Raw genomic sequence first — 25,641 nt, 5'->3', positions numbered from 1 at the left:
GCGCAGCACAGTCTTTAGGACACACACACACACACATACACACAGAGTGGTAATAATTTTTGGTTAGCACGGTCTATGTCAGACTTTTCGTGTCAGGGCAACAAGATAATAAAAAAAGACATATTCCGCAAAGGAAATGGTTCCAAACAAAGCATGTTGTTGTGCTCTGTAGCAACACACAGCGGTGTTAACTGAATAAATTTGCTTGAGTAAATGATTCACTGACCCATTCATAAAAACTGTTGCTTACTTTTTTTCTGAATTAATCATCTGTCACGAACGAATCCATCGATTAAATGACTGACCGACTCCCTCATTAAGGCAGTGGCATGCCGCCACTTAGTGGCAAAGTACCATTAATTTTTTTTTTTCATGTACTGTATTCCAAGTTTTATATTTGATACATTAGCCTTATAAGATTATTTATGCAATTTGTAAGTGCTGTGTAAGTACTCCTTCAAAAATATAAGTGTATAGAGCCCTGCCTTTATAATTATACTTGTCTTTAAGTGTTTGTGTGTGTTTTATGTGAGTGTATGTATAAAGTAAGAATAAGGTAGCCTATAAAATGTAATATGTGCAGGAAGAACAGACGTAGTTATTTTTTGTTATTATAGATTCTTTATTCACCTTTTTTTATCTATTCTCACAAAAATCATGCCATGAAGTGAAGACTATTAAAACGATAATAGTGCTGAGCTTGCTATTTTACCTTGTCTTAGATGAGTCAGCAAGGAAAGAAGAAGCTTTAGAAGGTGAAAGGGATGATCTAGGAACACTGCAGACAGGCCCAAAACACGTGAAGCTTCAGCAATATCCCTTTACCCAATTTGGAACACAGCAGAGAGCTTTTAATAAGAATTGGCTAGATGCATTTCAGTGGCTTGAGTATTCCGTATCCAGAAATTCTGCATTCTGCTTTTCTTGTCGCCTCTTTGGCAAGCATCATATCCGAAATAGCAAAGACACATTAACAAGTGCAGGTTTCTCCAACTGGAAAAGGGCTTTGGAATCATTCAGAGAGCTTGAACAAAGTAGCCTTCATAAGGCTTCCATGACATGCTGGAAGAGCTACAAAACAACTGAAACACATGGAGATATAACAGAACAGCTTCATAGAGCCAGTGTAGGAGAAATAACTGAGAGACGTGAATACCTCCATCGTGTTGTTGCTGTGATGTCATTTCTGGGGAAGCAGGGGATTGCATTCCATGGACATGATGAACAGAGCCAGAGTCAAAATCAGGGAAACTTCCTTGAGTGCATGAAACTTCTCGCACAGTTTGACCCATTTCTACAGCAGTACAATGCTCCATCCCATGCTACCTACCTGTCTCACTCATCGCAAAATGAAATGATTGCATGTATTTCAGAAGAGGTCACAGAAAGCATCATAAAAGAAATGAGAAATTCAAAGATGTATGCTCTGATGGCAGATGAGGCAAGGGACAGGCACTCTGAACAACTGGCAGTATGTGTGCGTTACGTTACGTCTGAGGGCAGAATCAAGGAAAATTTCCTTGGTTTCAGCAAACTGGTTGGTTTTGATGCACAATCCATCACTGATGCAATAGAGCAAAAATTGAAATCACATACAATTGACCATCTTCTGTGTGTTGCACAACCATATGATGGAGCTGCAGTCATGAGTGGAGCTGTGAGGGGCGTTTCAGAGAACGTCATCCAGAAGCAGTGTACCTTCACTGCTATGCACATGAATTAAATCTTGTGCTGTGCCATGCATGCAAGGCAATACCAGAAGCCACCAACTTTTTTGATTTACTGGAGAGCCTTTATTCATTTTTCAGTGCATCTCTAGTTAATCACCAAAAGTTTAGTGATGTTCAAAAACAGCTTGGGCTACTATCATCTGAGCTGGTACAGCTGTCAACAACACGTTGGGCATGTCAGGTGAAGTCTGTGAGTGCTGTAATTGACAATTTCTGTGCTATTCTGCAATGTCTTGACAAAATTTCAACACCAATGGCTGTAGGCCTCAGGTCCAAACTCAGCAACTTTAACACTGTCTACATGCTGCTGATGTTTCATAGACTTCTGTCCATCACTGAATGCCTCCACAAATTCCTGCAGAGGGAAACCGTAGACCTGGGACAAGCAGTTCAATACAAAACAGCGGTCTACGACTTTCTTAAAGAACAACGCACAGCTCAGAGTGCTACAGAGTTATTTTTAAAACAAAGGCCTTGTGTGAGGTAAATCACATTCCAGAACCTTCTTCAGGTTATAGACGGAAACAAAAGAGGCTTGATGATTATGTGGTGGAAACATCATGCGGGAATACCTCAGAAATCAGTTCTTCACATGACCACATGTGTACATTGTACTACCCTTGCCTTGACCGAATGATGCAAGAGATTGACAACCGTTTCTCAGGAGTAGGAGTAGATCTTATGATGGGCATTCAAGCCTGCCATCCAGCATCAGACAGCTTTCTTGATGAAGAATCTCTCAAGATTCTTGCCAAACATAAAATAGAGTTGCAGTCAGAGGAGCTCCTGGTGGTAAAAAACTTCTTGAACAGAAGGAAGGAGAAAGAAGCAATTCCTGATATAGTCAGTGTGTTCAAGATGCTAAATACTGACATGTTCCCCACACTGAATTCAGTATTTCAAGTAGCACTAACAATCCCAGTCAGTAGCTGCAGCTGTGAACGTTCTTTTAGTGCCTTGCGTCGACTGCATACATGGTTAAGAAACACAATGGAACAAGACCTGCTTAACCACCTGGCAGTGATGTCCATAGAGAAGGAGAACTTGACTGCTGTTGACCATGACATGGTGATAGACAGATTTGCCCAAATGAAATCAAGACGATACACTCTTAAACTACCACCATCAACGCAATCAAGGACCATGTTTAGACTGAAACGGGATGGAGGGAGGCAGATAAAACCACTTTACAGTAAAGTTTTATTTGTTATCATTAGTTACTTCATTACCAATAAACTAAGAATTGTTTTTATTGCATTCATTAATATTTGTAAATCTTTTTTTTTTTTTTAACCAAAATACAATTGTTCATTACAAAGAATGTATAATTTTCAGACCATATGGACATAGTAATTAATGTAAAATGTTAACTATTACACTAACTAATTTTGACAAACACAATTTTACTGTAAAGCACTATAACAAAAATAAAAATTCAAAGCAAATGAAAAAGGCAAATAGAGAGAAGTAGAGAAGTGGGCACACTTTAAGAGGAGAATAGTGTAAAAGGGTATAGGGAGAAAAAATAGTGGGTAGAGAGTGGAGCGAGGAAAAATGAGAAATGAGTGGACAAAGGGAAAGGGAGGACATTAAAAACAAATGGAACTTAGAAGAGAAATGAAGACTTTAGATTAAGTGAGAAGATGACAGGTGTGGATAGAAGAAGAGAAAGGAGTGGAGAGAGGCAAGGAGAGCCCAAAAGGAGAGCTGTTATGATGAGAAGAAAAACAATTGAGAAAAGAGGAAAGCAGGCAACAGCAAAGTTATAGGACAAAACTTTATGAGGCAGCCACAGCAGATGAATGATGCACAGACAACAGTAGATGGTAAGGTTTATCTGCTAGACTGAATAATTTGAATCTGTTTACTGTAATGCATAATAAAGTCCTTTGACCGGTATATCTTTGTAGAGTAAGAGTATGTCAGTGCTCTGCTTAATGTTTGCTTCTTATCCCTGTTCTGCAGGACGAGTGTAGCCAGTCAGGCTTTATTGGAAAAGAAAAGAAAACTGAGACAAAAAAAGTGAGATAGAGCATATGTGTCATGATACAAGGGATAAACTTTAAATAAAATGTTTTAAATTTGTTTTTTGTGTTCATTGTTTTTGTATATTTTAAACAAGGTAAATATTTCTGATTTATTAAAATAAAGTCACATACATGGATTTTTCTGGGCTAAGCCCCGGATCTCCACTCACCCTAGAACCGCCCCTGGCTAACGTTAAAAGTTACCCAAGGGTTAGGTACTGTTAATGACCAAATTAAAATAGATGTGATTGGCATATCCAATTTCAAATATGATATTCTTTGTTGCAACTATGCAGCCTAGATGCTAACGAGTTGTGCCACAGTCTACTGCCATATTTCTAATCAAAATTTTGATTAGAATGTCAGCAAATATCCTATAGACATAAACATGTAAACATAATCCATACTCTATGTTCAGATGTAATGTGTGTGTGTGTTAGAATATTGTAATGTGTAGTTTAGTTATAAATTCTATACTGATTTATTTTTCTCTTTATCAACAGGTTCTCAAATACAGTTTATTATTTACAAGAAAATCAGCAGCTAACTACAAAAGGCATTTTTAAAAGCCACGTTTGTATTGTCTTTCTCTCTGTTCTCACTTTTGTATTGTTCTCTCTCGCTCTCTCTCCTCTCCTCTCTTAGTAGTGTGTTTGTCCTTGTGCACTTTTGTTTGTTGTGCATCATGTCAGATCCTAACCGGCTCTTGGAGGAGGTCAACAGTCTTGTCAGCCAGGCAGAAGACATGGATGCACTCCAAAGGCTGCATGAGATCGTCAACAAGCAACGGGAGGCAGCATCAGCAATCCAGCCATCCACCAGCCATTTGTGAAGTGGATTAAGAGGGATAGCGAAGGGAACATTATTTATGGGAGGCCAAGATCCTCCAGAAAACAAGCAGGTCAGACTTTCTTTTCATTCATGTTAATTAAGATCTATATTTTATCTCTAGATCTATCTTTACCTTTTAGAATGAGATATAAACATGTCACAAGTCATGGGTTTGAATTAGAAAATATGATTATTATTATTATTATTATATTACGTACATACTATATATACTTTAAGGAAAAGCAATGCTAAAACTTTACCATTAATGCCTTTTAAACATAATGACAGTGTATGTGTTTGTAATTGTAAATTTACAAGTTTTATTCTACAGCAGGTGTTGGTCACAGACAAACTGGAAAGACTGGTGGTTCCCTTCTCAGGGCTCCGGAAACCAGTGTGGAAATGACCTGTGACTTTTCTCACGTAAACGCTGGTATGTCCTATATTGACTCTGCACTGTGAAACTGCATGTTAATTAATAATATGAATGTAATACACATTCCATATTTTTGTGTAAGTACGATAAGAAACACCGTTATTACACACTTCAGAATGACTGTTGTTCGGTGATATACTTTTTTGTTTAATAACCTGCTGTTTTGGAATACTGTCCATTGTTTAACAGAGTCTTTCCTTCAAGAGCTAAGTTGCTCACTAGGTGAAGACTTAGATGACAACGAAACACCACCACAAGCCTCCAGTGATTGGTCATTAAGAAAAAGTCTTGTTTCTGAGTGGTGGGCGAAAGTGAGGCCCCGGTTGGTGGACAACATGGTGGCTAAGCAGCATGTGGCCAGTCCAGTCTGCCAGAAATGTGACTCCAGTCCAGCTATGATCCACTGTTGTGACTGTCGACCACACGCCTTTCTCTGTGCCCGTTGTGACATCAACATCCACAAGGCTCAAGTCTTCCACAACAGGGACTCAATTAGAGAAGGCTTCTTTCAGCCGTTGCCACCAACATCATGTTTTGTGGAGAAGGTTCTTACCCAGTGTGGTAAGTTGTAGTCACTTTTTCTGACTTGTTAATTCCAGTTATCTAAAACTAAATACTAAAACCTAAATCATTTCTGATCAAACGATTAAGCCATTAAGAATATCTGGTCTTAAAAAGCTGACATAAACGAAAAGTGGGGTTTTGGACATTACATTAATGTACTGTATTTGTTACATAAAGTTACATTAATGTACTGTATTTGCACCAAAAACTGCTAAGGATTTATGTTGATATCATCCAAAACCACACTTTGCCAGGGGTGTTTTCAAACTTTTGAAGGGCAGTGTATGTTAGTCTTTATCTTCTATCCTCTAACTATTCTCATGAATGTTTATTTTTTTTCAAGTGCGTCTTGAACCCTTGGAGATGCCAGGGACAATATGTAGCTGTTCTCAGAGATTAAGTGTCATTACTGGAAAACCTATTGCTGTGGTTACAATGAATGGTAAGGAGAACTTTGGGGATGGGTGTCACTTCCGCTTAAGTGACAATTTCTAAAATACACCCCATCTGACATGAATCACTTTCTTCCCATTCTGACTGTCATGTCATCTACTGTCTTGTCCTGGTCCCCTATCCATCATGTCTGCTCCTTGTGTTACTTTCTGTGTTCCCCTTGTTTACTTCCTGGTTTTGTGCTCCTTTGTTTATCCCTGCCATATGTTCCTGTTCCTGTATCTGCCCCTCACCTGTATCTAGTTATCAGTCCCTGCCTTAGTGCACCTGTTCTTTGCTGCCTTGTTTAGCCTTTTGTATTTAAGTCCTTAAAAATATTTAAGACTGAGTTTCCATCCAACTTGTTAATTCAAATTTCAGTTATGTGCATAAGAAATGCTAAATTGAAAACACCTGCAAATGCGGATAAGTCCCTTAATGGAAATATAAATCTTATTTGATTGATGGGGGTGGATTAACTCTTGATGTGAATAAGGCGTAGTGCAATTAAAGTTTATGGAAACAGTTTAATAAGCATATATGCACATTTACCATGTTTCAATGTTGTCCTGGAGACATTTTGATCCCACAGCTGGTCAGAACACATCCCCTGATTAGTCTAATGTCCATTTTTAATTCACATTAAACAGCTGATGGAAGCTTACACAGATTCTTGAGCTGAATTTTCATTAATGCAAATATCAAATGCAAATAAGTTTAATGGAAACCTCGCTAGTGTCCTCCTGATAGTCAAAGGTTCCCACTTCAGTGTCAGAATTAAATGTTCATATGTAATTCTTTCCTTTTCCCAGGCCGATATGATCTCAACTTGCCAGAGTTGAAATGTGAGGTATGCGAAGCCACATGGCATGCTGGAGTGGATGAGCTGGTCCATAATGACTACTGGCCTGCTACTTCACAATTTTCTGCAGTATATGCTACAGACATCCTATTTTCCTTTGAGGAGTTGAAGATGGCAGCACCTGGGATGTCCAGCCTAGCATTTCTTAGAATGCTAGATAAACGAACTGTCCGCTTTGGCCGTGTAAGTATTTGTGGTGATAATCTTAGAGTAACTCACAATTACAGTATGAGGTCAAGTACACATGAACATTTACACTGTTTAGGAATGTGTTAAATTCAGACCTTTTGTCACAGGTTTATAAACGGCTAGCAACCCATGCTGTCATGTAGTTTGCACTGAGTGTTTTGTGAAGAAGGGGACACACCTTGATGTGTTCTCCCTAATATCATTTGCTGATCACATAAATGTTCATTTGGAAACATTCTGGCCAAACGTTGCACTGGCTAACTCTTAAACAAACTGGAACAAACTGTAGCTTTTTTTAGCTAGAGATGTAGAGTGTCAAGTTCACAGCGGGCTTGAGCAGAGATACATGAAAGGTGGGAGAGATGCGATAGTTGTCAGGTAAGGCAAAACGGAATGAAACAGGAGTGATCTGGTGTGTAATCTTGAATGGACCCACGTACCTTGGACTCAACTTCTTGCAGGGTAGTCGGAGACGGAGATCTCGGGTAGAGAGCCACACCCATTGTCCGGGTTGGTATACAGGCCCAGGACGCCGACGGTGGTCAGCATGTTCCCTTTGATGGCGGATGGCTCGTTGAAGGTGTACGTGAGCTTGATTCCAAGTCCCCTCACTGCGTTGTAACCAGTCCGTGATGGCGGGTACGTCGGTGGGTTCCCCGGACCAGGGAAACATGGGAGGTTGATAACCAAGGATGCACTTAAAGGGGGTTATTCCAGTAGCTGGCTTGACCAGAGAATTCTGTGCGTACTCGGCCCAAAGGAGGTACCGTGCCCAATCTTCTTGGTTGGAACTACAGTATGATCTCAGGAACCGGGTGAGTTCCTGATTGAGTCTTTCGACCTGACCGTTGGATTGAGGGTGGCGTTTACATCGAGGGCTTGGAAGAAGGCTTTCCAGAGACGAGATGTGAATTGAGGACCTCTATCGGAGACGATATCCTCCGGTAGTCCGTAGAGACGGAAGACCCAGTTGCAGAGTAATTCGGCAGTTTGTAAAGCAGTAGATAGTTTGGGTAGAGGAATAAGGCGACAGGCTTTGGAGAATCGATCAATCACAGTCAGAACAACAGTGTTTCCCTGAGAGACAGGTAGATCAGTGATAAAGTCTATTGCTAGGTGGGACCAAGGTCGTTGTGGGATAGGGAGTGGTTGGAGTAATCCGGCTGGTAATTGGCGGGGAGTCTTGTGTGCATTACAGGTTTGGCATTGTTGGATGAAGGCCATGGTGTCCTTGGGTAATGATTCCCACCAGAACCGGTTCTGAAGCAGATGAATGGTAGCCGTGATACCTGGATGACCGGATGCGGGCAAACAGTGCGTGTGGTTGAGTACTTGATCGCGTAGAGTGGGTGGTACGTAAACCTTATCGGGAGGACAAGTTGTCGGAGGTTCATGTTGAGAGTTGTGTTGCTGGATAAGTGTCATGATGTCCCATTGTAAAGGTGCAATGATTACTTTGAAAGGAAGTATAGATTCAGGTTCGGATGGGATCTGTTCATCTTCGTGAATACGGGATAGCGCGTCTGCCTTAGTGTTCTTGGAGCCTGGACGGTAGGTAACTGAGAAGTCAAATCGGGAGAAGAACAGTGACCATCTGGCCTGCCGTGGATTGAGGCGCTTGGCTGAGCGCAAATATTCAAGGTTCTTATGATCGGTTAGTACGGTGAAAGGAAAGTTAGCCCCCTCCAGCCAGTGTCTCCACTCCTCGAAGGCCGCCTTCATAGCGAGGAGTTCACAGTCTCCTACGTCGTAGTTACGTTCAGCAGCATTGAGTTTGCGGGAGTAAAAGGCACAAGGGTGGAGTTTAGCGGTAGAACTGTGGCGTTGAGATAGAATGGCCCCGATACCAGTGTTGGAGGCGTCCACTTCGACGAGAAACTGAAGAGATGGGTCAGGATGGTGGAGTATGGGTGCGGTCACAAACCGTCTCTTTAGTTCTTGGAAAGCTTGAAGAGCAGCCTCAGCCCAGTGTAGCTGATGGGTTCCCTTCTTGACCATTGACGTGAGGGGACTGACCACAGAGCTAAAGTTCCTAATGAAACGGCGGTAGAAATTAGCAAACCCCAGAAAACGTTGGAGCTCCTTTAGTGTTTGAGGTACTGACCACTTGAGAACGGCATTGACTTTGCTCTCATCCATGGCGACCCCCTCTGTGCTGAAGACGTACCCCAGGAAGGTGGTGGAGGTGGTATGGGATTCACACTTCTCCGCCTTAGCATAGAGTTGGTGGTCAATGAGTCGTTGCAGCACGGTTCTCACATGTTGGATATGTTCCTCCAGGGTATCTGAATAGATCAAGATATCGTCAATGTATATGATTACAGTTCTATTGAGCATGTCTCTGAAGATGTCATTGACAAAGGATTGGAAAACCGAAGGACTATTGACCAGCCCGAACGGCATCACCCGGTATTCGTAGTGCCCATTGGTGGTAGAGAAACATGTCTTCCACTCGTCCCCCTCCCTAATGCGGATGAGGTTGTATGTGCAGCGCAAATCCAGTTTGGTGTAGTATTGTGCAGTTCGTAGCTGTTCTAATGCAGAGGGCACCAGTGGCAGTGGATAGCGAAACTTTACTGTTATCTCGTTGAGTCCACGATAATCGATGCAAGGGCACAAACCTCCATCCTTCATACGGACAAAGAAGAAGCCAGCTGAAGCAGGAGAGGTGGATGGACGAATGAACCCCTTCTCCAACTCCTCCTTGATGTACTTGGCCATAGCCTCTGACTCGGGTAATGATAATGGAAATACTCGGCCCCGGGGTGGTGATGAGCCTGGAATTAGGTCAATGGCACAATCGTGACTGCGGTGTGGTGGTAACGTGTTTGCCTGTACCTTGCTGAAGGCGGTGGCAAGATCGTGATACTCCTTGGGCAGATTGGGAATGCTGGTGAACTCCGAGTCTAACGTGACAACTTGCACAGTCATGGGAGAGATGGTCGAGAGGCATGATTTCTGACACTGGGTGCTCCATTTAAGAATTTGTCCCTCTCTCCACGACACCTGAGGATCATGCAGTCTGAGCCAGGGCAAGCCCAAAATAACAGGGGTGTTAGATACAGGAAGCACGTAGAAATGAATGGTTTCTTGGTGTAACAGACCGGTTAACATTTGTAGATCTTGAGTGCGGTGAGTAATCACTCCCGACCCCAAAGGGCGTCCATCTATTGTGGCTACAGACAGAGAATCAGTGCATGAAATTAGAGAAATGTTATTCCTTCTGGCAAATTCCTCAGAGATAAAGTTCCCAGCTGCTCCTGAGTCAAGTAGAGCAGTGGTAGCCACTCGAACGTTGTTGGTCTTGATTACCAGAGGGACTGAAACACATTTAAGAGATGCACTCACCGATTTCTGAGTGTAAGAAGAGCGACGTGATGGGCAAGTAATTCGTTGGTGTCCCGGAGCGCCACAGTAGAGACAGAGTCGGTTAGACCTGCGGCGGTGACGTTCCTCATCCGTCAGATGATAGGAGTTGACTTGCATGGGTTCTGTAGTTTCTGCGGATCGTGTTGCTGCAGCGGGGAAGAGGCGTTGAGTACTGACACGGCGAGAGCGTTGCAGGTTATCGATGGTTATGGTTAGCGAAATGAGATCACTCAGAGTTCTCCCCTCATCACGGCAAGCGAGTTCGGTTTGCAGTTCGTGATTAAGCCCCTTGCGAAACAATACCTTCAGCGTGTCATTCACCCATGACGTCTGAGCAGCCAGTGTACGAAAGTTCAAGGAATATTCCGCTGCTGTAAATCCTCCCTGCGACAACTCAAGCAAACGCTCACCCGCTCCTTTCCCCTCTCGGGGGTGATCAAACACCTCACGGAATCGCACCAGAAAGTCAGCGCGGTATCCCCGGTATCCCCGGTATCCCCTTTATGCTTCTTTTCTTCAGTTTCATCCACAAAATATCATCTTCCAGCCCCATACCTCCACATTTATTTAGAAAATATTTCATTAATATTTTCCAGTCACCCTTATTCTCTTCATTTAAATATTTCTTTACTAATTTAATTCTCATGCTTTTTTTCCTTTGCTCTACATCCATCAATCCAACACCTCCCTCCTCGATTGGTCCGATTAGCGTATCATAGGCTATTCTCGGAGGCTTGCCATCCCGTAAAAAGTTTAAAATAAATTTTTTTAATCTCTTTTCTGCCCATATTTGTATGGGCATTACTGATAACGCATACCACATTATGGATAAAAGTAAGGTATTTACTATTAAGACTTTTCCTTTCAAATTTAAATTCCTTTGCTTCCAAAAAGCTAATCTCCTTTCCATTCCTCCCAATATCTCCTCCCACATCATATTCCCACTATTCTTCTCATCTTTCCCAAAGATTATCCCTAAAATTTTCATGTGCTCTTCTTCTTTAAAAGCAAAACAAGTTGGTAATATGTTGGCTTCCCCAATCCTCATGAACACAGTTTTTTCCACATTAACCTTTGCTCCAGAACCTTTACAATATGTTTGCACCGTCTCTATTGCTTTACTTATGCTATCCACATCATTCACTATTAAGGTTGTATCGTCAGCATATTGAAAGATTTTTTGCGCTTCTATGTTACCCCCAATTTTTATTCCTTTAATATCTATATTTCTTTGGATAGCAATCCCTAAGGGCTCTGCTACCAAAGAGTAAAGTTGAGGTGACAACGGGCAACCTTGTCTAATTGATCTTGTAATTTTAAAAGCATTTGTTAAAAACCCATTGCACTTTATCTTACTCATTGCTCCTTTATATAAAACTTTAATCCACTTAATAAAATTCTCTCCAAAACCAATTTTCTTTAGAATATCAAATAAAAACTCATGTTCCACTCTATCAAAAGCTTTTTCCAAATCAAGACTAATAACATAACCACTTTTCTTTTCAGCTTCAGTGTAACTTATCATGTCTCTCACATTATTAATCGTATCAGTTATATCTCTTCCTTTAACAGCATATGCTTGGTTTGTTTCAATTAATTTTGGTAAAATATCCTTCAATCTGTTTGCTAAGATTTTAGCTAAAATTTTAAAATCACTGTTTAACATTGTAATGGGTCTAAAATTATTTAAAACTGCTTTGTCTCCTCTCTTTTTATATTTAATTTTCACTAAACCCATCCTCATAACTTGAGTCACTTCATCCTTCCTAAAAATGTCCTCGTATATTTATTTTAAAATTGGTATTAACTTATCTTTAAAGGCCTTACAAAACTCATTTGTTAAACCATCTACTCCTGGACTTCTCCCTCCTTTTAATTGCGATATTGCCATTTCAATTTCTTCCTGTTGTATCTCTTTTTCCCCTACTTCTTTGTCATGCTCTTCCAATTTTAATGTGATATGTTCTAATAAAAACTCTTTCTTTGTTTTATCTATTCCTTTTCCATTAAACAAGTCTTCATAATAGTCCTTTATTTCTTTAAGTATTTCTTTTGTTTCCTTGACTCTTCTCCCATCTTTCCCTATTATTTCTTTTATTATGTCTGCTTTTCCCCTACTTTTTTCTAAATTGAAAAAGAACTTGGTACATTTTTCCCCTTCCACTGTATACCTTGCTTAACTTCTTATGATAGCACCTCTGCACTTTTCTTCTTCTATTTCACTTAATTTTTCCTCCAACATTACTATCTTTTGTAAATTACTTCTTTCTTTACTTAATTCCTCCTTTAAATCCTTTCTCACTTTTCTTTCCTTCATTCCTTTCACCCTCTGTATTACATTACCATACTCTATTGAATATTTCTTTATGTCATACTTTATATTGTCCCACCAAATTCTTTTGTCTTCTTTATACATTCTATTTTCTTCTCTATTTTCTATTAGTCTTTCTACACCCATCCTATAATCTTTTTTCCTTAAAATTCCTGAATTTAAAACCCATACCCCAGGACCTCTCTCAAATTCCCTAAAATCCATCTGTACAAACAAAATTTTATGATCACTCAAAGTTGTCTCTTTGTAATACACTTTTTCTACATATTTTCCCAAAGCTCTTTTAATTAAAACAAAATCAATTCTAGTTTGGCACATAAAGTTTTGCACTATTTGCTGTCTTGAGTATTCTCTTTTTTTCTCATTTCTTTCCCTCCATACATCAATAAGATCATTTTCTTCTATTAAAATATTAAGCTCTTTTATCCCTTTAACTGATTTATACACCATTCCTTCTGCCATGTCAATTTTACTAAAAAGTGTATTAAAATCACCCATTATAAATACATTTTCCTCCTTTGAGATCAAAGTTCTTAAATTGTTAAAAAAATCTTTTTTCTTTTTTTCCTCCCCTGGTGCATGTATTTTATATAATATCGTCTTTCGTTCCTCACAATTCATTTCCACTGCTAAACTTTTACCTGCTCCATCATCATATATGACTTTCACTTGTCCACACCTATCTCTTCTAGTTAAAATGGCTACCCCACTTCCTCTTCCACTTTTATCGCCATTGTTATAAAAAACATCTCCATTCCACCTGCTTTTAAAATCCTCCATTTTTTCTTTTTCCAGTTTGTTTCTTGTAGTAAAATAACATTTGCTCCTTTACATAGCTCCTTCATCTTTTCAAATTTTTCCACATTCAATAAACCACTTGCTGGCTGTGGATAACCGTGGCCACCAGATCCAGTCTGTGTCCAGATCAGAGGGTCACTGCAGTCACCCGGATCCAGTACGTATCCAGACCAGATGGTGGATCAGCACCTAGAAAGGACCTCTACTGCCCTGAAAGACAGCGGAGACCAGGACAACTAGAGCCCCAGATACAGATCCCCTGTAAAGACCTTGTCTCAGAGGAGCACCAGGACAAGACCACAGGAAACAGATGATTCTTCTGCACAATCTGACTTTGCTGCAGTCTGGAATTGAACTACTGGTTTCGTCTGGTCAGAGGAGAACTGGCCCCCCAACTGAGCCTGGTTTCTCCCAAGGTTTTTTTCTCCATTCTGTCACCGATGGAGTTTCGGTTCCTTGCCGCTGTCGCCTCTGGCTTGCTTAGTTGGGGTCACTTCATCTACAGCGATATCGTTGACTTGATTGCAAATTAAAACAGACACTATTTCAACTGAACAGAGATGACATCAATGAATTCAATGATGAACTGCCTTTAACTATCATTTTGCATTATTGAGACACTGTTTTCCAAATGAATGTTGTTCAGTGCTTTGGCGCAATGTATTTTGTTTAAAGCACTATATAAATAAAGGTGATTGATTGATTGATTGATAATCCTAAAGTGCTGTGTTCCCTCCGTTGTTTCAAAGCGTGTACTGTAGGATAAAGATGCCACTTCTCTTGGGAATTTCACCTTTATGAATCTTGTACCATCCTCAATGTCAGTTCCCGGATAGCACCTTCTCCTTATTTGAGAGGTAGGAATTACTCTCCAGCCCTCTAGCTTGTCCAAAATATCCGCGTCATCTAGGTAAGCTGGCAAATGCATAAAGGAGACAACGTACTCCCTGTTCTGTAGCCTTTTTATTTCACACAGTTTTCCTTTGATTTCTACTCCATTTACAAGTTCATCACAAATGTCTTCTTTGTCCAAAGTAACATCATATAGTCCAGATTGTTTTGGTCTTACAACTAAGATTTTTCCTACTCCCACCTTCTCCGATATAGCTTTAATAATATCTTCAGCTCCTCCATTTTGCACCTCTGTTATATCAATAGTTACGGTCGCCTCCTTAGCATATATTCTTTTTCTCTCCATCTTATTTTTCCCATTATCTTCTTGTAATCCTTTATCCGTTCCTTGATTATGTTGTCTACCTGTTTCTCGTGCCATTTCCAAGTCCGTTTCTTTATGTCCGTCCATTGTACTCATGTCCATTTTCTCCACCCGTGCAAAGACAAAAAATATAAACCACTAACCAGACAGCTCAAGGCTGCTGATTAGTGATAAAACTAAACAAAAATAACTTCAAACAATTATTTTACCTCTAAACATTATCCAAAAAACAAAACAAAACTAATAACAAACAAGTTTTGGTGAGCCTCTCTCACCCTCTGCAGCCAAACACTTCCTGTTTACCAGTGACTCACTAGCACCGCCAGGTTGGTATGGCCGTAAGCCAAGACTGCTGCAAAGAGAGGGCTATTTAAAGACCAACCAATCTAATCACCAGTACATTATATAAGTAGGAAAGAAAACCCAAAAGCTTAAAGCACCTGGTATTCCTAGGCAGTCTCTCATCATAGTACTAACCAGACCTAAACCTGCTAAGATTCAGAGATCGGGCATTGACTATATTTTTTGGCAAAATTATTATATACTAAGTGAAAAATGTCCAAAAAGCTTACAGCACCTGGTATTCCGAGGCGGTCTCCCATCCAAGTACCAACCAGGCCCAAACCTGCTTAGCTTCCGAGATGAGACGAGATCGGGCATAGCCAGGTTGGTATGGCCGTAAGCGAAGACTGCTGCAAAGAGAGGGCTATTTAAAGACCAGCCAATCTAATCGCCAGTACATTATATAAGTAGGAAAGAAAACCCAAAAGCTTAAAGCACCTGGTATTCCTAGGCAGTCTCTCATCAAAGTACTAACCAGGCCTAAACCTGCTAAGATTAAGAGATCGGGCATTGACTCTATTTTTTGGCAAAATTATTATATACTAAGTGAAAATTTTCCAAAAAGCTTACAGCACCTGTTATGCCGAGGCGGTCTCCCATCCAAGTACCAACCAGGCCCAAACCTGCTTAGCTTCCGAGATCAGACGAGATGGGACATAGCCAGGTTGGTATGACCGTAAGCCAAGACTGCTTCAAAGAGAGGGTTATTTAAAGACCGACCAATCTAATCACCAGTACATTATATAAGTAGGAAAGAAAACCCAAAAGCTTAAAGCACCTGGTATTCCTAGGCAGTCTCTCATCAAAGTACTAACCAGACCTAAACCTGCTAAGATTCAGAGATCGGCATTGACTCTTTTTTTTTTTTTTTTTTTTAATGAAAGATTATTATATAATTCGTGAAATTTTCCAAAATATTAAAGCACCTGGTATTCCCAGGCAGTCTCCCATCCATGTACTAACCAGGCCCAAACCTGCTAATATTCAGAGATCGGGCATTGACTATATTTTTTGGCAAAATTATTATATACTAAGTGAAAAATGTCCAAAAAGCTTACAGCACCTGGTATTCCGAGGCGGTCTCCCATCCAAGTACCAACCAGGCCCAAACCTGCTTAGCTTCCGAGATGAGACGAGATCGGGCATAGCCAGGTTGGTATGGCCGTAAGCGAAGACTGCTGCAAAGAGAGGGCTATTTAAAGACCAGCCAATCTAATCGCCAGTACATTATATAAGTAGGAAAGAAAACCCAAAAGCTTAAAGCACCTGGTATTCCTAGGCAGTCTCTCATCAAAGTACTAACCAGGCCTAAACCTGCTAAGATTAAGAGATCGGGCATTGACTCTATTTTTTGGCAAAATTATTATATACTAAGTGAAAAATTTCCAAAAAGCTTACAGCACCTGTTATGCCGAGGCGGTCTCCCATCCAAGTACCAACCAGGCCCAAACCTGCTTAGCTTCCGAGATCAGACGAGATGGGACATAGCCAGGTTGGTATGACCGTAAGCCAAGACTGCTTCAAAGAGAGGGTTATTTAAAGACCGACCAATCTAATCACCAGTACATTATATAAGTAGGAAAGAAAACCCAAAAGCTTAAAGCACCTGGTATTCCTAGGCAGTCTCTCATCAAAGTACTAACCAGACCTAAACCTGCTAAGATTCAGAGATCGGCATTGACTCTTTTTTTTTTTTTAATTTTTAATGAAAGATTATTATATAAATCGTGAAATTTTCCAAAAGATTAAAGCACCTGGTATTCCCAGGCAGTCTCCCATCCATGTACTAACCAGGCCCAAACCTGCTAATATTCAGAGATCGGGCATTGACTATATATTTTTTGGCAAAATTATTATATACTAAGTGAAAAATGTCCAAAAAGCTTACAGCACCTGGTATTCCCAGGTGGTCTCCCATCCAAGTACTAACCAGGCCCAAACCTGCTTAACTTCCGAGATCAGACGAGATCGGGCATAGCCAGGTTGGTATGGCCGTAATCAAAGACTGCTGCAAAGAGAGGGCTATTTAAAGATCAGCCAATCTAATCGCCAGTACATTATATAAGTAGGAAAGAAAACCCAAAAACTTAAAGCACCTGGTATTCCTAGGCACTCTCTCATCAAAGTACTAACCAGACCTAAACCTGCTAAGATTCAGAGATCGGGCATTGACTCTATTATTTGGCAAAATTATTATATACTTAGTGAAAAATGTCCAAAAAGCTTACAGCACCTGGTTTTCCCAGGCGGTCTCCCATCCAAGTACTAACCAGACCTAAACCTGCTAAGATTCAGAGATCAGGGCATTGACTCTTATTTTTTTTAATGAAAGATTATTATATAATTCGTGAAATTTTCCAAAAAGATTAAAGCACCTGGTATTCCCAGGCAGTCTCCCATCCATGTACTAACCAGGCCCAAACCTGCTAATATTCAGAGATCGGACATTGACTATTATTTGACAAAATTATTATATACTAAGTGAAAAATGTCCAAAAAGCTTACAGCACCTGGTATTCCCAGGCGGTCTCCCATCCAAGTACTAACCAGGCCCAAACCTGCTTAGCTTCCGAGATCAGACGAGATCGGGCATAGCCAGGTTGGTATTGCCGTAAGCGAAGACTGCTGCAAAGAGAGGGCTATTTAAAGACCAGCCAATCTAATCGCCAGTACATTATATAAGTAGGAAAGAAAACCCAAAAGCTTAAAGCACCTGGTATTCCTAGGCAGTCTCTCATCAAAGTACTAACCAGACCTAAACCTGCTAAGATTCAGAGATCGGGCATTGACCCTTTCTTTTTTTTTTTTTTTTTTTTAATGGAAGATTATTATATAATTCATGAAATTTTCCAAAAGCTTAAAGCACCTGGTATTCCTAGGCAGTCTCTCATCCATGTACTAACCAGGCCCAAACCTCCTAATATTCAGAGATCGGGCATTGACTCTATTTTTGGCAAAATTATTATATACTAAGTGAAAAATTTCCAAAAAGCTTACAGCACCTGTTATTCCCAGGCGGTCTCCCATCCAAGTACTAACCAGGCCCAAACCTGCTAATATTCAGAGATCGGGCATTTACTATATTTTTTGGCAGAATTATTATATACTAAGTGAAAAATGTCCAAAAAGCTTACAGCACCTGGTATTCCGAGGCGGTCTCCCATCCAAGTACCAACCAGGCCCAAACCTGCTTAGCTTCCGAGACCAGACGAGATCGGGCATAGCCAGGTTGGTATGGCCGTAAGCGAAGACTGCTGCAAAGAGAGGGCTATTTAAAGACCAGCCAATCTAATCGCCAGTACATTATATAAGTAGGAAAGAAAACCCAAAAGCTTAAAGCACCTGGTATTCCTAGGCAGTCTCTCATCAAAGTACTAACCAGGCCTAAACCTGCTAAGATTAAGAGATCGGGCATTGACTCTGTTTTTTGGCAAAATTATTATATACTAAGTGAAAAATTTCCAAAAAGCTTACAGCACCTGTTATTCCGAGGCGGTCTCCCATCCAAGTACCAACCAGGCCCAAACCTGCTTAGCTTCCGAGATCAGACGAGATGGGACATAGCCAGGTTGGTATGACCGTAAGCCAAGACTGCTTCAAAGAGAGGGCTATTTAAAGACCGACCAATCTAATCACCAGTACATTATATAAGTAGGAAAGAAAACCCAAAAGCTTAAAGCACCTGGTATTCCTAGGCAGTCTCTCATCGAAGTACTAACCAGACCTAAACCTGCTAAGATTCAGAGATCGGCATTGACTCTTTTTTTTTTTAATTTTTAATGAAAGATTATTATATAATTCGTGAAATTTTCCAAAAGAGTAAAGCACCTGGTATTCCCAGGCAGTCTCCCATCCATGTACTAACCAGGCCCAAACCTGCTAATATTCAGAGATCGGGCATTGACTATATTTTTTGGCAAAATTATTATATACTAAGTGAAAAATGTCCAAAAAGCTTACAGCACCTGGTATTCCCAGGTGGTCTCCCATCCAAGTACTAACCAGGCCCAAACATGCTTAGCTTCCGTGATCAGACGAGATCGGGCATAGCCAGGTTGGTATGGCCGTAATCAAAGACTGCTGCAAAGAGAGGGCTATTTAAAGATCAGCCAATCTAATCGCCAGTACATTATATAAGTAGGAAAGAAAACCCAAAAACTTAAAGCACCTGGTATTCCTAGGCAGTCTCTCATCAAAGTACTAACCAGACCTAAACCTGCTAAGATTCAAAGATCGGGCATTGACTCTATTATTTGGCAAAATTATTATATACTTAGTGAAAAATGTCCAAAAAGCTTACAGCACCTGGTTTTCCCAGGCGGTCTCCCATCCAAGTACTAACCAGACCTAAACCTGCTAAGATTCAGAGATCAGGGCATTGACTCTTTTTTTTTTTTTAATGAAAGATTATTATATAATTTGTGAAATTTTCCAAAAAGATTAAAGCACCTGGTATTCCCAGGCAGTCTCCCATCCATGTACTAACCAGGCCCAAACCTGCTAATATTCAGAGATCGGACATTGACTATTATTTGACAAAATTATTATATACTAAGTGAAAAATGTCCAAAAAGCTTACAGCACCTGGTATTCCCAGGCGGTCTCCCATCCAAGTACTAACCAGGCCCAAACCTGCTTAGCTTCCGAGATCAGACGAGATCGGGCATAGCCAGGTTGGTATTGCCGTAAGCGAAGACTGCTGCAAAGAGAGGGCTATTTAAAGACCAGCCAATCTAATCGCCAGTACATTATATAAGTAGGAAAGAAAACCCAAAAGCTTAAAGCACCTGGTATTCCTAGGCAGTCTCTCATCAAAGTACTAACCAGACCTAAACCTGCTAAGATTCAGAGATCGGGCATTGACCCTTTCTTTTTTTTTTTTTTTTTTTTTTTTTTTTTTTTTTTTTTTTTAATGGAAGATTATTATATAATTCATGAAATTTTCCAAAAGCTTAAAGCACCTGGTATTCCCAGGCAGTCTCCCATCCATGTACTAACCAGGCCCAAACCTGCTAATATTCAGAGATCGGGCATTGACTCTATTTTTGGCAAAATTATTATATACTAAGTGAAAAATTTCCAAAAAGCTTACAGCACCTGTTATTCCCAGGCGGTCTCCCATCCAAGTACTAACCAGGCCCAAACCTGCTAATATTCAGAGATCGGGCATTTACTCTATTTTTTGGAAAAATTATTTTATACTAAGTGAAAAATGTCCAAAAAGCTTACAGCACCTGGTATTCCCAGGCGGTCTCCCATCCAAGTACTAACCAGGCCCAAACCTGCTTAGCTTCTGAGATCAGACGAGATCAGGCATAGCCAAGTTGGTATGGCCGTAAGCGAAAACTGCTGCAAAGAGAGGGCTATTTAAAGACCAGCCAATCTAATCGCCAGTACATTATATAAGTAGGAAAGAAAACCCAAAAGCTTAAACACCTGGTATTCCTAGGCAGTCTCACATCAAAGTACTAACCAGACCTAAACCTGCTAAGATTCAGAGATCGGGCATTGACTCTATTATTTGGCAAAATTATTATATACTTAGTGAAAAATGTCCAAAAAGCTTACAGCACCTGGTATTCCCAGGTGGTCTCCCATCCAAGTACTAACCAGACCTAAACCTGCTAAGATTCAGAGATCAGGGCATTGACTCTATTTTTTGGCAAAATTATTATATACTAAGTGAAAAATTTCCAAAAAGCTTGCAGCACCTGTTATTCCGAGGCGGTCTCCCATCCAAGTACCAACCAGGCCCAAACCTGCTTAGCTTCCGGGATCAGACGAGATGGGGCATAGCCAGGTTGGTATGACCATACGCCAAGACTGCTGCAAAGAGAGGGCTATTTAACCCTTAGGGGACTAAGCCCTTTTTGGACCGTTTTCTCTATTTTTACATTTCGGCTTATAAACCATATGTAATGAAGATGGACCAGCATGTATTTGGCATCAATGGATTCAGAAGACCCTAAGCTACCATAAGCATGCATGCAATATGTTTATAAAGGAAGTATGAGTGAAAAATTGTACAATAAACTAGAGAATTTCAAAGACGAAAATGAGATTTTTGTCATTTATTACTGAAAATCCTACCTCACACAACAATAGTTAAAAGTTTTTGACCCAAAAATATATTTTTCAAACTCTTTGCTTGACAGAAATGGGTTAATGTTCAATAAAATGTGTAAAGATCAATTAAATAATTAACTTTATTTACAAACAGTCCTAGGCGTTTTTTTTTATTTTTGGGACTAAGCCCTTTTTGGTCTGTTTTCTCTATTTTTATATTTGGGCTTATAAATCATATGTAAAGGAGATGAAACACCCTGTGTTTGGTATCTATGGATTCAGAAGACCCTAAGCTACCATAAGCATGCATGCAATATGTTTATATAAAGGAAGTATGAGTGAAAAATTTTACAATAAACTAGAGAATTTCAAAAACGAAAATTAGATTTTTGTCATTTATTACTGAAAAACACACAATATAGAACAGTTTTTGAACAAAGAAAATATATTTTTTCAAACTCTTTGCTTGACAGAAATGTGTTATTGTTTAATCAAATGTGTAAAGAACAATTAAATAATTAACTTTTTTTAAAAACAGTCCTAGGCATGCCAGTGAGCAAAGCAAGGCCTCTCCAGGCCTTTCCAGTAATTGTTCCAGAGCTTGTTCTGCCGTAAATCTTTTACTGCTTGCCATTTTGATAAAACAATTCTGTAATAATGCTGTATCTCTCTCGAATTTATCTCTTTGTGCTCGCTAACACTCCGATCAATTTCTGCTTTCTCCACGTGATGCTGATTCTCCGATCGCTCGAATTTAGCTCTTTGTGCTCGCTAATACTCCGATCGCTCTCTGTAACACTCCGATCGCGTTCTGCTTTCTCCACCCTGATGCTGATTCTCTGAACGCTTATTGATTACATGTCTTTTACTTTAGTCCAGCCAGCTTTTACAAGGCTACAGCAGAGCTACAGAGTCCTCTGAATCGCTAGAAGACATAACCTTCCTCTGATTGGGTTAGAAAAAGACTCCTCCCAGCGGCAATTTTTCCATTGGCTGTTGCGTGTTGAATCTGCCTAGCACAATCGTTTTCATTGGCCTGTTTACGCAGTGGTATTGCGCAATAAGGGAAGTGTTTAATATACAAACTGGACACCGCTGTTTTCAGCGGAATCTGAGGAAGACGGCAAAAAAAAAAAAAAACGCATCTCTCTAGCATTAATAGTTTTTGAGATAACTACACATTTGTAAAAGTATGCCATTTTGGGCGGTACCGCCTAATCCGTCCCCAGAGGGTTAAAGACCGACCAATCTAATCACCAGTACATTATATAAGTAGGAAAGAAAACCCAAAAGCTTAAAGCACCTGGTATTCCTAGGCAGTCTCTCATCAAAGTACTAACCAGACCTAAACCTGCTATGATTCAGAGATCGGGCATTGACTCTATTATTTGGCAAAATTATTATATACTAAGTGAAAAATGTCCATAAAGCTTACAGCACCTGGTATTCCCAGGCGGTCTCCCATCCAAGTACTAACCAGACCTAAACCTGCTAAGATTCAGAGATTGGGCATTGACTCTTTTTTTTTTTAATGAAAGATTATTATATAATTCGTGAAATTTTCCAAAAAGATTAAAGCACCAGGTATTCCCAGGCAGTCTCCCATCCATGTACTAACCAGGCCCAAACCTGCTAATATTCAGAGATCGGGCATTGACTATTATTTGACAAAATTATTATACACTAAGTGAAAAATGTCCAAAAAGCTTACAGCACCTGGTATTCCCAGGCGGTCTCCCATCCAAGTACTAACCAGGCCCAAACCTGCTTAGCTTCCGAGATCAGACGAGATCGGGCATAGCCAGGTTGGTATTGCCGTAAGCGAAGACTGCTGCAAAGAGAGGGCTATTTAAAGACCAGCCAATCTATTCGCCAGTACATTATATAAGTAGGAAGGAAAACCCAAAAGCTTAAAGCACCTGGTATTCCTAGGCAGTCTCTCATCAAAGTACTAACCAGACCTAAACCTGCTAAGATTCAGAGATCGGGCATTGACTCTTTTTTTTTTTAATGAAAGATTATTATAGAATTCGTGAAATTTTCCAAAAAGATTAAAGCACCTGGTATTCCCAGGCAGTCTCCCATCCATGTACTAACCAGGCCCAAACCTGCTAATATTCAGAGATCGGGCATTGACTCTATTTTTTGGCAAAATTATTATATACTAAGTGAAAAATGTCCAAAAAGCTTACAGCACCTGGTATTCCCAGGCGGTCTCCCATCCAAGTATTAACCAGGCCCAAACCTGCTTAGCTTCCGAGATCGGGTATAGCCAGGTTGGTATGGACGTAAGCGAAGACTGCTGCAAAGAGAGGGCTATTTAAAGACCAGCCAATCTAATCGCCAGTACATTATATAAGTAGGAAAGAAGGCCCAAAAGCTTAAAGCACCTGGTATTCCTAGGCAGTCTCTCATCAAAGTACTAACCAGACCTAAACCTGCTAAGATTCAGAGATCGGGCATTGACTCTATTATTTGGCAAAATTATTATACAGGGAGTGCAGAATTATTAGGCAAGTTGTATTTTTGAGGAATAATTTTATTATTGAACAACAACCATGTTCTCATTGATTTCCAAAAACTCATTAATATCAAAGCTGAATATTTTTGGAAGTAGTTTTTAGTTTGTTTTTAGTTGTAGCTATTTTAGGAGGATATCTGTGTGTGCAGGTGACTATTACTGTGCATAATTATTAGGCAACTTAACAAAAAACAAATATATACCCATTTCAATTATTTATTTTCAGCAGTGAAACCAATATAACATCTCAACATTCACAAATATACATTTCTGACATTCAAAAACAAAACAAAAACAAATCAGTGACCAATATAGCCACCTTTCTTTGCAAGGACACTCAAAAGCCTGCCATCCATGGATTCTGTCAGTGTTATGATCTGTTCACCATCAACATTGCGTGCAGCAGCAACCACAGCCTCCCAGACACTGTTCAGAGAGGTGTACTGTTTTCCCTCCTTGTAAATCTCACATTTCATGATGGACCACAGGTTCTCTATGGGGTTCAGATCAGGTGAACAAGGAGGCCAAGTCATTAGTTTTTCTTCTTTTAGACCCTTTCTTGCCAGCCACGCTGTGGAGTACTTGGAAGCGTGTGATGGAGCATTGTCCTGCATGAAAATCATGTTTTTCTTGAAGGATGCAGACTTCATCCTGTACCACTGCTTGAAGGTGTCTTCCAGAAACTGGCAGTAGGACTGGGAGTTGAGCTTCACTCCATCCTCAACCCGAAAAGGCCCCACAAGCTCATCTTTGATGATAGCAGCCCAAACCAGTACTCCACCTCCACCTTGCTGGCGTCTGAGTCGGACTGGAGCTCTCTGCCCTTTACCGATCCAGCCACGGGCCCATCAAGACTCACTCTCATTTCATCAGTCCATAAAACCTTAGAAAAATCAGTCTTGAGATATTTCTTTGCCCAGTCTTGACGTTTCAGCATGTGAGTCTTGTTCAGTGGTGGTTGTTTTTCAGCCTTTCTTACCTTGGCCATGTCTCTGAGTATTGCACACCTTGTGCTTTTGGGCACTCCAGTGATGTTGCAGCTCTGAAATATGGCAAAACTGGTGGCAAGTGGCATCTTGGCGGTTGTACGCTTGACTTTTCTCAGTTCACGGGCAGTTATTTTGCGCCTTGGTTTTTCCACACACTTCTTGCGACCCTGTTGGCTATTTTGAATGAAACGATTGATTGTTCGATGATCGCTTCAGAAGCTTGGCAATTTTAAGAGTGCTGCATCCCTCTGCAAGATATCCAACTATTTTTGACTTTTCGGAGCCTGTCAAGTCCTTCTTTTGACCCATTTTGCCAAAGGAAAGGAAGTTGCCTAATAATTATGCACACCTGATATAGGGTGTTGATGTCATTAAACCACACCCCTTCTCATTACTGAGATGCACATCACCTAATATGCTTAATTGGTAGTAGGCTTTCGAGCCTATACAGCTTGGAGTAAGACAACATGCATAAAGAGGATGATGTGGTCAGAATACTCATTTGCCTAATAATTCTGCACACAGTGTATACTAAGTGAAAAATGTCCAAAAACCTTACAGCACCTGGTATTCCCAGGCGGTCTCCCATTCAATTACTAACCAGACCTAAACCTGCTAAGATTCAGAGATCGGGCATTGACTCTATTTTTTGGCAAAATTATTATATACTAAGTGAAAAATTTCCAAAAAGCTTACAGCACCTGTTATTCCCAGGCGGTCTACCATTCAAGTACTAACCAGACCTAAACCTGCTAAGATTCAGAGATCGGGCATTGACTCTTTTTTCTTTTTTTTAATGAAAGATTATTATATAATTAGTGAAATTTTCCAAAAACATTAAAGCACCTGGTATTCCCAGGCAGTCTCCCATCCATGTACTAACCAGGCCCAAACCTGCTAATATTCAGAGATCGGGCATTTACTCTATTTTTTGGAA

General features: G+C 40.3%; 9 non-coding genes and 5 pseudogenes across 9 annotated transcripts; all 14 read right to left on the bottom strand.

Annotated features, from left to right (window-relative positions):
* Positions 1–15,351: 15,351 nt before the first annotated feature.
* Positions 15,352–15,470, bottom strand: LOC128005859 (5S ribosomal RNA). Its single transcript, XR_008178498.1, has one exon. It is a non-coding gene; the product is annotated as a 5S ribosomal RNA (ribosomal RNA).
* A 221-nt stretch (positions 15,471–15,691) lies between these two features.
* LOC128007177 (uncharacterized) lies at positions 15,692–15,810 on the bottom strand (annotated as a pseudogene).
* A 369-nt stretch (positions 15,811–16,179) lies between these two features.
* LOC128005858 (5S ribosomal RNA) lies at positions 16,180–16,298 on the bottom strand. The gene has a single exon (XR_008178497.1). It is a non-coding gene; the product is annotated as a 5S ribosomal RNA (ribosomal RNA).
* A 221-nt stretch (positions 16,299–16,519) lies between these two features.
* LOC128007176 (uncharacterized) lies at positions 16,520–16,638 on the bottom strand (annotated as a pseudogene).
* A 371-nt stretch (positions 16,639–17,009) lies between these two features.
* On the bottom strand, positions 17,010–17,128 carry LOC127994358 (5S ribosomal RNA). The gene has a single exon (XR_008167350.1). It is a non-coding gene; the product is annotated as a 5S ribosomal RNA (ribosomal RNA).
* Positions 17,129–17,626: 498 nt separating this feature from the next.
* Positions 17,627–17,745, bottom strand: LOC127994924 (5S ribosomal RNA). Its single transcript, XR_008167890.1, has one exon. It is a non-coding gene; the product is annotated as a 5S ribosomal RNA (ribosomal RNA).
* A 510-nt stretch (positions 17,746–18,255) lies between these two features.
* LOC128003592 (5S ribosomal RNA) lies at positions 18,256–18,374 on the bottom strand. Its single transcript, XR_008176313.1, has one exon. It is a non-coding gene; the product is annotated as a 5S ribosomal RNA (ribosomal RNA).
* Positions 18,375–18,595: 221 nt separating this feature from the next.
* LOC128006836 (uncharacterized) lies at positions 18,596–18,714 on the bottom strand (annotated as a pseudogene).
* Positions 18,715–19,081: 367 nt separating this feature from the next.
* LOC128005276 (5S ribosomal RNA) lies at positions 19,082–19,200 on the bottom strand. Its single transcript, XR_008177933.1, has one exon. It is a non-coding gene; the product is annotated as a 5S ribosomal RNA (ribosomal RNA).
* Positions 19,201–19,700: 500 nt separating this feature from the next.
* Positions 19,701–19,819, bottom strand: LOC127994923 (5S ribosomal RNA). The gene has a single exon (XR_008167889.1). It is a non-coding gene; the product is annotated as a 5S ribosomal RNA (ribosomal RNA).
* A 531-nt stretch (positions 19,820–20,350) lies between these two features.
* LOC127994928 (5S ribosomal RNA) lies at positions 20,351–20,469 on the bottom strand. The gene has a single exon (XR_008167894.1). It is a non-coding gene; the product is annotated as a 5S ribosomal RNA (ribosomal RNA).
* A 358-nt stretch (positions 20,470–20,827) lies between these two features.
* LOC128007410 (uncharacterized) lies at positions 20,828–20,946 on the bottom strand (annotated as a pseudogene).
* Positions 20,947–22,898: 1,952 nt separating this feature from the next.
* On the bottom strand, positions 22,899–23,017 carry LOC127994922 (5S ribosomal RNA). The gene has a single exon (XR_008167888.1). It is a non-coding gene; the product is annotated as a 5S ribosomal RNA (ribosomal RNA).
* Positions 23,018–23,379: 362 nt separating this feature from the next.
* LOC128007040 (uncharacterized) lies at positions 23,380–23,488 on the bottom strand (annotated as a pseudogene).
* Between the last annotated feature and the right edge of the window lie 2,153 nt (positions 23,489–25,641).

Source organism: Carassius gibelio, chromosome B22 (assembly GCF_023724105.1).
Source record: "Carassius gibelio isolate Cgi1373 ecotype wild population from Czech Republic chromosome B22, carGib1.2-hapl.c, whole genome shotgun sequence".
In the NCBI taxonomy this organism is placed as follows: domain Eukaryota; kingdom Metazoa; phylum Chordata; class Actinopteri; order Cypriniformes; family Cyprinidae; genus Carassius; species Carassius gibelio.
This window is presented reverse-complemented; position numbering and strand designations above follow the sequence as displayed.